This window comes from Corvus cornix, chromosome 5, assembly GCF_000738735.6.
Source record: "Corvus cornix cornix isolate S_Up_H32 chromosome 5, ASM73873v5, whole genome shotgun sequence".
NCBI classification, from domain to species: Eukaryota; Metazoa; Chordata; class Aves; order Passeriformes; family Corvidae; genus Corvus; species Corvus cornix.
Window position 1 is genome coordinate 5,872,106 of NC_046335.1, and position 12,085 is coordinate 5,884,190.

The following is a 12,085-nucleotide window of genomic DNA, read 5'->3' on the forward strand; positions in this document are numbered from 1 at the left end:
TTCTGCCTCCCAAACTGGGACTGCTTGTTTCGTATTCCAAATGAATGATTCCCAGTTCTCAGGTTAAATACCTTGGAGTTGTATCTCTTGGAGCCCAACCGCTACCTTCTGGTACCCCTGTACATTGCCTGTGCAATATCCTGCCCACAGGGTTTGTCCATAGGCACTGAACCAGTGCTGCTGCAGGGCTGGATTTGCTGTGTGTGCTTGGATTATGTGGCCAGTGTGTGCACAGAAGTCATGGAGCAGGGCACAAGGTGTCCATTCAGGGAGTGCTGGGGCCGTGGATCCTCTTGGACAAGTGCTGTCCAGGGCCTAACCTTGTCTCCTGCAGAGCCTGTAGCTCAGGAGGGGCTGTTGGAACAATTCACAGCAAATCCTGGGGCTCAGCCAGGTGCCAAATGCATCATTTGTAGGGCATCCTGCTCTCTCTGGGCCACACTCTTGCTCACAGCAGGTGGGAGGAAAGGTGGTGAGCTCTTATGGAGATGGGGCCCAGGAATAAGCTGCTGTCCTTGTCAGAGCTCTTTGTCACCTGCAGCCTTGTCTGCAGGGACATCTGAGAAAGACGGGTCCTAGGAGCGGGTGATGGACCAGATGGAGCTTCCTGGTGAGACTTAGGGACAGACAGATGCCAGAGTGACCCATCCCTGCAGCTCAAGGGAGGGTCCCTCTGGACCTCTCTCCCAGCTGAGAGCAGGTACTGGTCAAGTTGCTGTTCGACTCTCTCAATATTTTTTGGCTTTCCTTCTCCCTAAGCCATTGTGGACTGGAAGGCTGGTCCCACAGAGCTCCCCAGCACCTACAGTGCTGCTTCCTAGAGCTCTCTGCTTCCACACCAAGCACTTCAGGGAGCATTGCATAGCTTTTTGGAGCCTAGGAAATATCATTCCAGATGGTCTCAGATAGATGTTAATCTTTTTATCTCTGCAATGTGCTGCACAAAGAGCCATGCAATGGTCTCAAGACTTCATAGTCATAAAAGTTGGCTGTTTGAGGGTTAGAGGGCTGGGAGCTGATGCCTTTTTTTCTTAGAACTAAGCCGTATAATGGGAGAGAAAGTGCTGAACTGTGATTTGAAAATGTCTTCCACAGACCCTTTGATGTGGAAGAACTCATTTTGCTCTTCTAAGTGAACTTTCACTTCCAAAACACACATGCTCTTTGTATTTTATTTTTCAACTCTTTATTTCCTCTTTTTCCTTTAGATTCATTCTCTAACATCAAGAGTGTGAACTCTTCTGATGGTAACCTAGACATGCAGAGAGACTGTAATACCCTGGCAACTTAAAATTTCAGTCATGGATTAAAATGATCAAGAGAAGATGTTTGAGGTACCCTTATTTCTGTTAGTTTTTTACCTAACCCTAAGTGACAATGTAAGTGACACATGGACTTGCTGACATTCAGCAAAGCTGTTCAGTAGCATCAAAATGAGCTTTGAACATTTTTTCCTTCCATTTGGCAGTTCCCCCCCCCCCATTTCTGCAAAATACATGTTTCCTGTTTATCCTTGTATTATTTTCAGAACATTGCATCTTGACTTTATTTCACTTAATGTACCATATTTCTCTCCACAATAGAATATTTTAAAGCTAAATTGGCACAAAACAGTAGCAATGCTGAATGCTTTTTGTTGCCATGGAAATATTTCTGGGCACTTACTGAAGACCTGGTTGCCAATAGTAATGTAACAGAGAAAATAGATATGCTTCATTTAACAGCCACTGGTGATTAAAGAGCCACAGAAACCCGTTACAAGGTCATTCCAATATACAGTTTATTTGGTTTAGGGGGAAAAAACCCTGCAACCCTAGGTGAGAATAATTTTTTTTAAAAGAGATGCAAAACAAAATCCAATAAATGTTCCCTTCTCTTAAACTGACAGCATGCTTCTGAGACGAAATAAAATAACACTGTAGTTAAAAACTATCATTACTCCTCCTCCTTTTTATCAAATATGTTTTTGATCACATTTTTGCCTCCTAGGAAATGTTTCCTGGCTCCCAGAGTAGATTTTCTTAGGCTCTGAAGCAGAACACATATTATTGAAAACCATTTTTAGGCTTAGGGTTCTAATAAATTGTTTGAGCAATGAAATTCTTGGGGTTTTAAGTCAAACATCCATCAGATACCATGAGGCAGGTTAATCACAGGGTGCAGGTTTGGCTGCTGCCCACTGCTGGTCGGTAATTAAATGATGCTAGAGTAAAGTTGTACTGAGGTTTCAAACAAATGCAAGGAAAAGTTTTTTTTACTTTGAATGCTTTTGATCCACAGTTTAATACTGAGAAGGTAGCTCAGCAGGAAGTATTGCAGTGCCAGGTGTTTGGTTTAAGAAGGAATGATGGCAAGGCAGAGGCTTCTGTGTGTGCAGATTGCTGCCACCAGTGGCAAATCACGTGGTTGTGAATTTTGCAGAAACAGATGAACTTGCTCTCTCAGACCCTTGTCCATTGTCTGACCTCAGTGTTTGTGACAATGTCTCACAGTGCAGAGCAGGGAGAGAGCAGCCCTTGCATCCCCCCATGACTGAGACGCTGCTGCTCAGCTGACTGGGGGTGGCTGGCAGGAGTGTGGCTGCCAGATCCATCATTGCACATTTGGCTTAAGAATTTAAAAGAAAAAACCAACCAAACAGTGGAGCAATAAACCACATCTGAAAGTAGTGCACTGCAAGAAGGGTAGAGGTGGCCAGTCCTTCTGCTTCCCAGCATGAATCTAAAGGGGAAAAAAACTGTAATAACAAAAAAAATGAAGAACAGCAATAACTGCAATGAAAGCAAGGGCTTTAGCCCACTTCTCCCTCAGGGCTGTTGTCCTTTGCAAACAAAAAGCCAAAGTGACCATTAAGTTCTCAGTCTCTGCAGACACTGCTCCGAAAAGGCACGGGGACAGACACAGCAGCAGAGCTGAGCCTTCTGAAGCACAGCTGAACTATTTTTGCCCAGCAAGTGCTGTGGTGGAAGCCTCCCAGGCTGTCAGACACTGCTCACAGCACTAGAGTAATTCACAGGTGAGGACAGTACTTCCACTGCAAGGAGAACTTAGAGATTTTTTTCCCCCCCATCAATTGGGCAATCTCAGTGCCAGCTAAAGGTTGCATTTCAGTTGCGCTACAATAATTTTTATGGCCTTGGAATGCTAGGAAGTGTGACACCCCTGTCTAGATGGCTGGCTGGTTTTCCTCAGGACGTGTGTAAGGAGAAGCACACCTCTGAGGCTCTGGGAGTTTTTAAATCTAGAAAGCACTATTGCATTTACTTACCTTGGCCTCCAGCTTAACAGGGGTCATTGATTTTTGCCAGTAATTGCTGTAGTAAAGGAAATTATTCTTTCTGCTCTGTATGAACACTCCTGACCTCAGTAAATGACCCTTCACATGGACAGGAAATCCTAGGCAAGAAGTGAGGTTTTCATTAGGTCCTGTAAACCCATATAGCAAAATATACCCATAAGAAAAAGATGTTGATTATGTGATAAATTAAATTTCTGCTTGAACTTGAGACTGAAATAGCTAGATGGCCAGTCTCCACATTGAGAAGTGAAGTGTTTATGAATTTTATCACCTGTCTGGGTATGGAGCCAGCCAGTGTTCTAGCCAGAATGTAGGCCTATAAAAATCAGTGCCTGTGCTCTAAGAAGGACATTTAAAGAGGCTACACTGAATCAATACCACCACAAGCACTAAGGGAATGAAAGCAAAGGCAGACAGTGGACAAAAACACTTCAGAGAAAATACTCCTAGCAGCTCGAGTGGGACGAAGCACAAACGTGACTGGGGGCATGCATCTGGTCTCTGAAGAATGTGATACAAGCCCATGGCTTTCTGAAGTGAAGTGCAGACGTGAGCTTGCATTGAATGCTTTCTCTCTGGGAAATTCAGAACCACTCAGAGTGTTTGTGCACAGACTTTTGTCCTTGAGAAGGTGGCACAATGTTCCTACTCATATTTGAAGTACTCCTTTGCGGTTCTGTGTCTTCAAATTTTCAAATTATAAGGGATCTTCATCCAGGAGTCAGTGGGGATAAGAGAACACAACAGCTGTGAGAGGAAGGTGGATTATGGCATGTCAGCTTTACAGCTGGGGAAGTGAAGCCAAGCAGTGGTTCAAAACACAAATTTTCGAAGGTGGTACCTTTGCCAGCTCTGTCTTGGGCTTGTCAGCATTGCTTTTCATCCTCAGTCAATGGTTTTAGACACAGTATCTTTGTCAGCCCACAGTAGATCAGTGGTTTGGGTTTTCACCAAGTTCCTTGTCTGGAGGGCAAAGCTTCCTTGTGCCCATCTCCCTGGGGGCATGGGGAAGGATGCTCTGTTCAGGAGTACTTCTCATCTGCTCTTGTCATCTAGAAGGTTGCATAAGCTGTATGGAGAAGGATTTATTTGAGAGGATGAAATGGATTTTGCCATTCTGTGCAGTTACAGAACAAATTTTGTGTGAGCGTGTGTGTTTGTGCATGTATTTTCTGATCCACTTTTGCTAAGTGACATCCTCTTCCCACTCTCCATATGGCAGTTGCGACTCTATCTTCCTCTGGGAAGGTTGTTTAGGACTCAAGAGACTTCATTTACCAATAAACAGCATCTTGGCAGCATCTGGGAAATGCTGCCTCTCTCCTAGAAACCCTGCCTCCTCACCTTCCCTCTCCTACTACAGGCGAGGCAGGTGTGAATGATCTCATTGTGTTGTGGTGGAGGTTACGTGCAGGCAATACTAGCAGCACTCTGTGCAGAGCTGGAACATAGTATTTCTGTGTGCTGACACAAGCAGTAGTACTGCTTGGCTTTTTTTTTTCTTTTTTTGGTGGTTCTTCTTTTCTGTTGCAGTTGTTGCTAGCTTGGCCTGCAGGGGCTTGCTGGAAGCACAGATGATCCATCCCTGTTACCTCCCAGCCTCCTTGCATTGCTTAACAGCACAAAACCCACTAATGTAAGGTTATATAAGATGGGATCACTCTGCCAAAAGGTGAGCTGGTGTTGATCTTCACCCTTTGCCAGATAGGGGTGTGGATATAAATTCCTTGTGCCTAGTTAATTTTTTGGCTGTTGTAATGACCTGGTGGCAGCAGCCGTCCTTTGGAGTGGCCTCATAGACTCCTGAAGAGGTTTTAGTAACCAAAGGGAAGATTCATTTTCTGGAATGAAAAGAAATAGGGAGATTACAGTCTTGGAGGTAAAACTGTGTAGTTTTAAGGACAGGGAATGTCATTGTTGAGCTCTGGGGGTCTTGCAGGCAATGAGGAAGGTGTGGTTGGGCTGTACCTCCACAGATGCTGTTTGTGTGATTCTCATGCAGTTTCCACAGATGGACTTAGGGACACTTCATCAGTACCTATTTGTAGACCAGCATGAATGACTTGGGTTGAATCTTAAATCAGTCCATAGCCAAATGTGTAGAAAATCCCCTCCCATTGATGCCTTAAGAGGCCTCCTAGAAACAGAGACTAGAAAGGAGTAAGGGAATAAAGGTAGGTATTTATTTGAAAGGCCTTCAAAGGTACCCCTGGGGAGCCAGAGGCTATTGCCAAGATGGACCCCAAGATGGACAACAGGCCCCGAGTTCTTCACACTTTAATTGGAGAATTAACCCTGTTATGCAAATGAACCAAACCTATAAAAGATTCAGTTTAATGATGTAATTCCCCTCTGCTTGCCCCCCTTAGTGGCTCTTTGGTTTATACTTTTTGGGCCTAGGACAGTCTGGGTGTCCTTGAAGAGCAGGCTTGGAGAGGCTTTGTTATATCTGCCTAGCATGAGAGAGCAGAAATTAACAGGCTACAAGAAACTTCAGAGTTACACACTGAGCAGTGAAGAATCTGAAAAATATGAAAGTTAAAACCTAAGGCATCACCATGACCATGGAAACAGCTGATGCTCTCATGGCATCATTGCACCACCTAAAAGTTCCCTTTTGTCCAGGCAGGTGCTCCCCTCCTAGAGAGCTCAGTACCCCTGTGAGATGAAGCATCCCTGGAGGGACTCATGAGGACTTTCCCCCACAAGCTGGGTGTTTGGAGGCATTTATCTCCTTGGGCTGAGAGAGATTCAAACCTGTACAGTCTATAGAGCGTAATTGTTGTGGGAGTATTTTCTAGCAAATAATGAGACTGGTGGTGCTGGAGAGAAAGCCCTGAATTTGGATTAATGAGAGCCCTGTGGTTTGCTGGAGTTCTGTGTCTCGAGGTCAGTTTTAAGGGTTAGACTTATAGCCATAAATAATGTAGCTGTAAACCCCTCGGGCCTGAGTTTTGCAATTGCCTGTTATTGATGTAAAACTGCAGCTGAGATACAACATCCTTCCCCAGTCACACAGCTGAGCTGCTTCCCATGCCTGGCCTCAGGAGCAAGCCACTGTGTGGTGAAGCAGCCCAGCCTCTTGCTTCAAACAAGACCCAGCAGCCCCTTCCCTGTTACTTTTAAACCAGGTGAGTTGGCCATGTGACTGCCAAAATTGAAACAAAGGGAAGAGGGGAAGGGCAGGAGGACAGGGTTGTTTCTTTTGGGTGACAGCTTCGGTCCTGAAGGCATGTGAGTCTTGCTGCACCACATTCCCACCCACTGCTGCTCCCAAAGTTGGTGATTTTCCTGGGAGTGCTGTGGTGTTACTGCAGCAGTAAAGGGGAGCTGTGGTGAATCAATCCTCTGGCAGCAAACAAAGTTACAATTAGAAAAATCAGTGGGAAAATAAATATCTGCCTTGTTGCAATGCTGTTGTTTTCTGTAGCAAATCCAAACAAATATCTTCTTGAGGGAGTTCATTTCCACACTATTAATCAGCAAACAAAGGCTTGTGGGTGTGAAGCTGATGTTTGGGTGCTGTGAATGGTGTGTGCATACACTGGGTCTCATGTGGAGTGCTGAAACTGCTTTAAAGAGGAGCAGAGTCAGTGACCTGAGTTTCCTGGACGTTTCCTTGGCCAGTTTGATTTCTGCTAGCTGAAAGGAACTAGTGCCAATCCAGAGAAGCTTCCTTAGGTGTACTGGAGGAAGTTTAGGAAGTGACTCCCTTGCATTTGAGGAAGTTCATATCCAAGCCAAACAAATAGAAGAAATGATGGATGGGGAACCTGAAGGAATTCAACCCATTGTGGTATGAAAGCTACCAAGAAAACTGTCACAAAAACAGTACTGGTGAGGGGAAAGGTTTTTTTTGTTGGAAAGAAAGGACTTCACCAACCTTTGGCATCCAGCAGTATGTTTAGTTTCTGAGCCCATGAGCCTTTCCAGCCCCACACCCGAGAGCACACTCAGCTCCACCTGTGCTCTGCAGTGTCCCCAGTGTAACATGACATCTGCTGACAGAAGGTGCTTTTCTGCCTCTGCAGCTGCACATTTCGTGCACACAACCTAACCTGAGCTGCCAGAGAGCTGCAGGCTGACTCATGGATGTAACTGCATCCGCACCAGGGGTTTTCCTGTCTTAGCAGTGTCTCCTACAGTGTGTAATCTCTCTTTTCTTCCACTTCTGCACAAATCCTGGGCCTGTGCTAATAGAACCCAGTAGCACAAATGAAGCCTGACTCATATTTGCTCCACATGTAAGATGTAAAGTAGGTGATTGGGAAAATCAGGGATGATTGTGGTTCAGCCTCTTGGCTGCCATTTCCTATAGCTATGGAAGAACCTTAGGCAGCACAGTGAGAGCCAGTTTGATATGGAATCCCATGTTCCTATTTTTAAAATCCAATTTTGGGAGTAGGAAAGAAACAACAGGAAAATATGCTGGTTTTCATGCTGTTTTCTGTGGGCAGTCCTCTATTTCTTTGCACAGCAGTGCACAGAATTGGGGTGTATTGCTCTGACTGCTGTATTGTTTCACTGTAGAGGTGGTCAGAGCCAAAAAATGCCTTTTTCTGAGATTCCTCTCTCTTCTGTTGTTTTGTTCTCTTTTCTTAAAAATTATTTTTGTTGTAAATATCCCCTGGTACAAAGGTTTCTAAGCTGTGATTCTCTTTGCCTGCATTTCATGCAAACACCCAAATGCACTCCCCTTGGGGAGCTTCCCAGTTGGTTTGGCCATGGGATGAGGACAGATGGAGAGGCAGAGATGGCAAAAGCAGGGCACTGTCTATTGACACTTAGCAGAGAGGGGCAAACCTCACCTTTAGCACTGGACACCAAATTTTTCCCTGTTTTTTATACCTGGCAGAAAGGGATGAAAACACATAGGGATGGTGCAAGGAGAAATCCTCTCCATTAGTAAAAGACCAGGGGGTGTTAGTCAGCAGTGTCCTATCAGTGTGTAGAAGTGTGGGTCTACTCCAGTGATTTTGAACACATTTGGGATCTAAGGGAGGGGTTTGGATTGGGTGCCCTCCTCTTCAGTCAAGCCTAAATCAGGCAGTTGCATTACTTTGTGCATCAGTTTGAATTCCCAGTTCAAGTGTCTGACAGTAAGAGCAGGAAGAAGACTCCAGACTGAAAACTACTGCAGAGCTGTAGCCACCTAGGAATTGATAGGAGCAACTCCATGTGTGTTGCTGCGTGTTCCCTGTACAAAATGTTCCTCCTTTCTCTGAGAAGCTTTAACAAATCCCTTGTTTGCAGCAGACCTTGCCCGTTTTCCAAAGAAAAGCCCTTTTCTTTCTGTGCACAGTTCTGGGTTTTGCTGAGGTAGGAGCTGTTACAGATCACTGTTCCTCTCTGTCATCTTGATCATGAAAATTTTAAGGCCAGACCTGTGTGACTGTTTCTGTAAAAGCAAATAGCACAGCCACAAGTGCTCCTGGGATGCTCTGAGTGCATGCATTATGCATAGATGTACTGATATTGTCTTGTTTATGTGATCAAATGCATTTCTTTTGTGTACTACTTCTGCTTCCTTCAGGGCTTGGTGATGTTCCCATTGAAACTCCCACTGACTTCCGTACAGCAGAATCAAAATCTCTAAGACAAAAGTGGATGCAGAAGAGCAACATTAAATGTATAGGAAAACCAGAAATTTGGCATTTGGAAAGTTTCCATTGTTCAGCCAAAATGACTGTTGTTTGTTGTTTTTTAATTGTAGGCAGACAGGATATGTGCAGTACCTCTATATTTCACACCTACATAATGTATTTTATTCAGTAATTCTTTTTCTTGGGTAGGCTTGGAGCAAACGATAAGTTGTTCTTTATACTTGGTAACACTGCAGAGACTTCTTGAATTATTTATTTCATGCGTTTTAGCTTGGTGTATTTGAATGCCTGTAAGCTAACTTTGTAACTGACTGGGTGTTTGAAATTTCTAAATAAATAGTGGTAGTTTGAAATACCTTGCCAGAAAAAGAGGTCACCCTTCTTCCCCCACTGTCTCCTCTGGGGAAAAAAAAAAAAAATAAAAATCCCACATGCCTCCTTAGGAGCAGTGGGAAGTTGATTTGTAAAACAGATGCTGCATAGAAGTAATTGAGTTGAAGTTGCTAGAAATATGTATATGCTACACAACATCTGCAGATCTCAAGATGTATTCATTATCTCTCCAGAATTTAGATTGTAATTACGGGCCCTTTATTTAAGTTTCCATGGTGATAGAGAAAATGCTTCCCCCTTGTCCTTTGCTAATCAGGACACTTGTGTGTTTGAATGGTGATCGTTTTCCTCTCCCCTGGGTTAAGTTACTTTTATTAATACAGAGATATTAAGTTGACACGGAGCTGCTGGCTGCTCAGGCAGTGATTCAGCAGCAGACACATCAGGCATTTGCTGCAGATTCCCCAGTGCCACCGTTTAATTAGCCTGTGTGCTTCCAAATATTTGTGAGGAATGGCAGCCACTGTCCTAACAAGTGATGCAGTCGTGCCTTGGGGATTGGGGAAGTTGAAATCAAAGTCAAGCAGCCAATAATATATCACACCATGCCAAGCTTCTCTCCTCCATCCCCCCTCCCCCCCCCCCCCCCCCCCCTTCCGCTCCTGTCTTAGCAAAAGGGCTCTGCTGTGTTTTGGAGGGAGTTGCAGGCGGGTCAGTGCCCTGACAGGAGCTGTCCAGGAGTCCTGCATCCACGTGGCCTTTGCGAAATTTCTTGTAACAATCGGAATTTCACGTTATGTTTAGGCACATTTATCTAAGTTTACAGCCTCACACCTGTAGACCCAGAATTTTAATGTTACAGTTGTTTGAGAAAATGGTGAAAGGTGTGGTTTAATTACTAAAGATGTTATTTTACACAGGATTTTTAGAAAGTTGTTTGAGTGAAATGTGGGCTTTTGGTTAAACCGGGATAGTTTTTTATTTTTGTCTTAATCACCCAAAAGATATACACATATATCTTAAGTAGAACTTAATAGCGTTTGCTGAGCAATTAGATAAATTTTGTAGAGCTTACATGAGCTGCAGGTAGAAATGCAGGTAGTTGACTGAAAGGAATGTTTATTTTTATGTGTTTTGATTATTTGAATAGATCACATTTAAGCCATGGGGTTGTTACAGCTTGAAATAATTTTTATCTAAGAAAATTTCAAAGAAGGTTATTTTTAATAGCTTACATAAAAGTAATCAAATTTTATGACAGCTGGTCACCGACCGTTTACAAACTAATGTTTAAAAATTTTTCACTTTTATCAGAGTACAAACACAGCTTTTTTCCTCCAGCTGGGAGCAGTTTTCCAGCAGGAAGAGCAGGTTTGTTGTCAAACTGTGGCACACCACACCAGAGGGTCAAACCTACCAGAGTGGTGGCATGAAAGGGGTCAGCTTCTGCTGGGATCAGCTGGCTTTGGTGCTCTGTCCTGGGAGAGGAGTGCAGTCTCCTGTGCAGCAGCAGGCAGATTTATGGAGCTGTGACAGCACTTGTCATTAAGTTTATACTGCAGATTTTTAATAGACCTAGCAGAGTATGTAAAAGCAGGTTCCAGTTTCCTCACCTGTGGCTGATGTGAGGTTTGAGGCGGAGGAAGGTGCTTAGCTTCCCAAAATGGGAGAGCCTCCTTCTCCACTGCTCAGCTGCTAGAGTTTGCCATGGAGATTACCAAAGTGAGTCTTGGCAACCAAATCATGCCCTTCATGTTGCAGAATGAGCAGTGGCCTGACCACACTCGACAGCTGGGCTGTTCACACACAAATCTGTGAGTGCAAAGTCACTGCTGCTGTCCCACCGCTTCCAACGTCCTGCTGCTGTGCTCCCCTGGTGCTGCTGGCAAGGACATCAGCAAAATGCTTCTGTGTTTCCATCCTGAGCAAGCCAGGCCAGGTATATACAGCATGTCCTGAGCCTTCTTTTCCCCATCTGGCAGGTGCTCAGCACTAAGGAGGGTACAGCCATCCCCTGTGCGCTGCACGTGCTGGCAGCAGGAGGGCAAGGGCAGCATGGGGATGTGCTCAAATGTGTTATCTTCACTTTTAAAGGTTAGAATTTACATTGGTCTCCCGAGCTCGTCTGCTGCTGGCAGATGGAGTCAGCAGTGCCTGTTAGCCACGTGCAGTATTTATGTGTTTGTGGCGCTACCCTGAGCAGGTTACATCTGAGTTGCTTTTCTGCACAAAAGAAGGTCTCTCCCCACCTTGGCAGGGGCTGCAGGAGAATGGAAGCATGAAAAAGTTTTCAAGTCCTTTGTTTGCTACTTTGCCTTTGCACATGCAATGATTTTACAGGTGGTCCTTCTGTGTATTGTGACCTTGTGTTTTGCTCTGTTAAAAATCTTCATTAAAAAAATAGGTTAACATGCAGAGTTGAGCAGGGTCCAATAACATGTAAATGTTGCTGATACAATATGACATCACCAAGCCCTCCAGAGGTTTGAAGCAGCAGGTGATTCTCCAGTTCATGCCCCGGTCCTCCCTAAATCCTCGGTCACTTTTTCCCCCCAGAGGGTGCACCTGAGAGGCAGAAGTGTGCTGTGTCCTCTGGCTTCTGGGCCAGGGGCAGCAGACTGTCTAAAGCCTGAGTGGTGTTTTTCTCCCAGTGAACAGATACGGGGAGGAGGATGAACAGGCAGCACCTTCAGGCAATAACCATGACATGACTAAACAGTTTGAGACCTCTGTGTCATGGTCACAGAGTTTTTGATCAGAAGTACCTGAATAAAAAGCAGGTGGAGTGTAGACCCAAATTCAGCCACTTGCCCTCCAGCCACAAGGAGCACAGGACAGAGGTGCAGAGGTA

General features: G+C 44.7%; 1 protein-coding gene across 7 annotated transcripts in view; it reads left to right on the forward strand.

Annotated features, from left to right (window-relative positions):
- SYT16 (synaptotagmin 16) overlaps nucleotides 1–12,085 on the forward strand; it is a 102,321-nt gene that overhangs the window by 60,985 nt on the left and 29,251 nt on the right. The window contains exon 2 of one of the 7 annotated variants that reach the window (XM_039552914.1): nucleotides 1,209–1,334. The exons of the other annotated variants lie outside the window; for them this stretch is intronic. The gene's annotated coding sequence lies outside the window, so the exon portion shown is untranslated. The remainder of the gene's footprint in view (nucleotides 1–1,208; nucleotides 1,335–12,085) is intronic. 7 annotated transcript variants of the gene reach the window in all.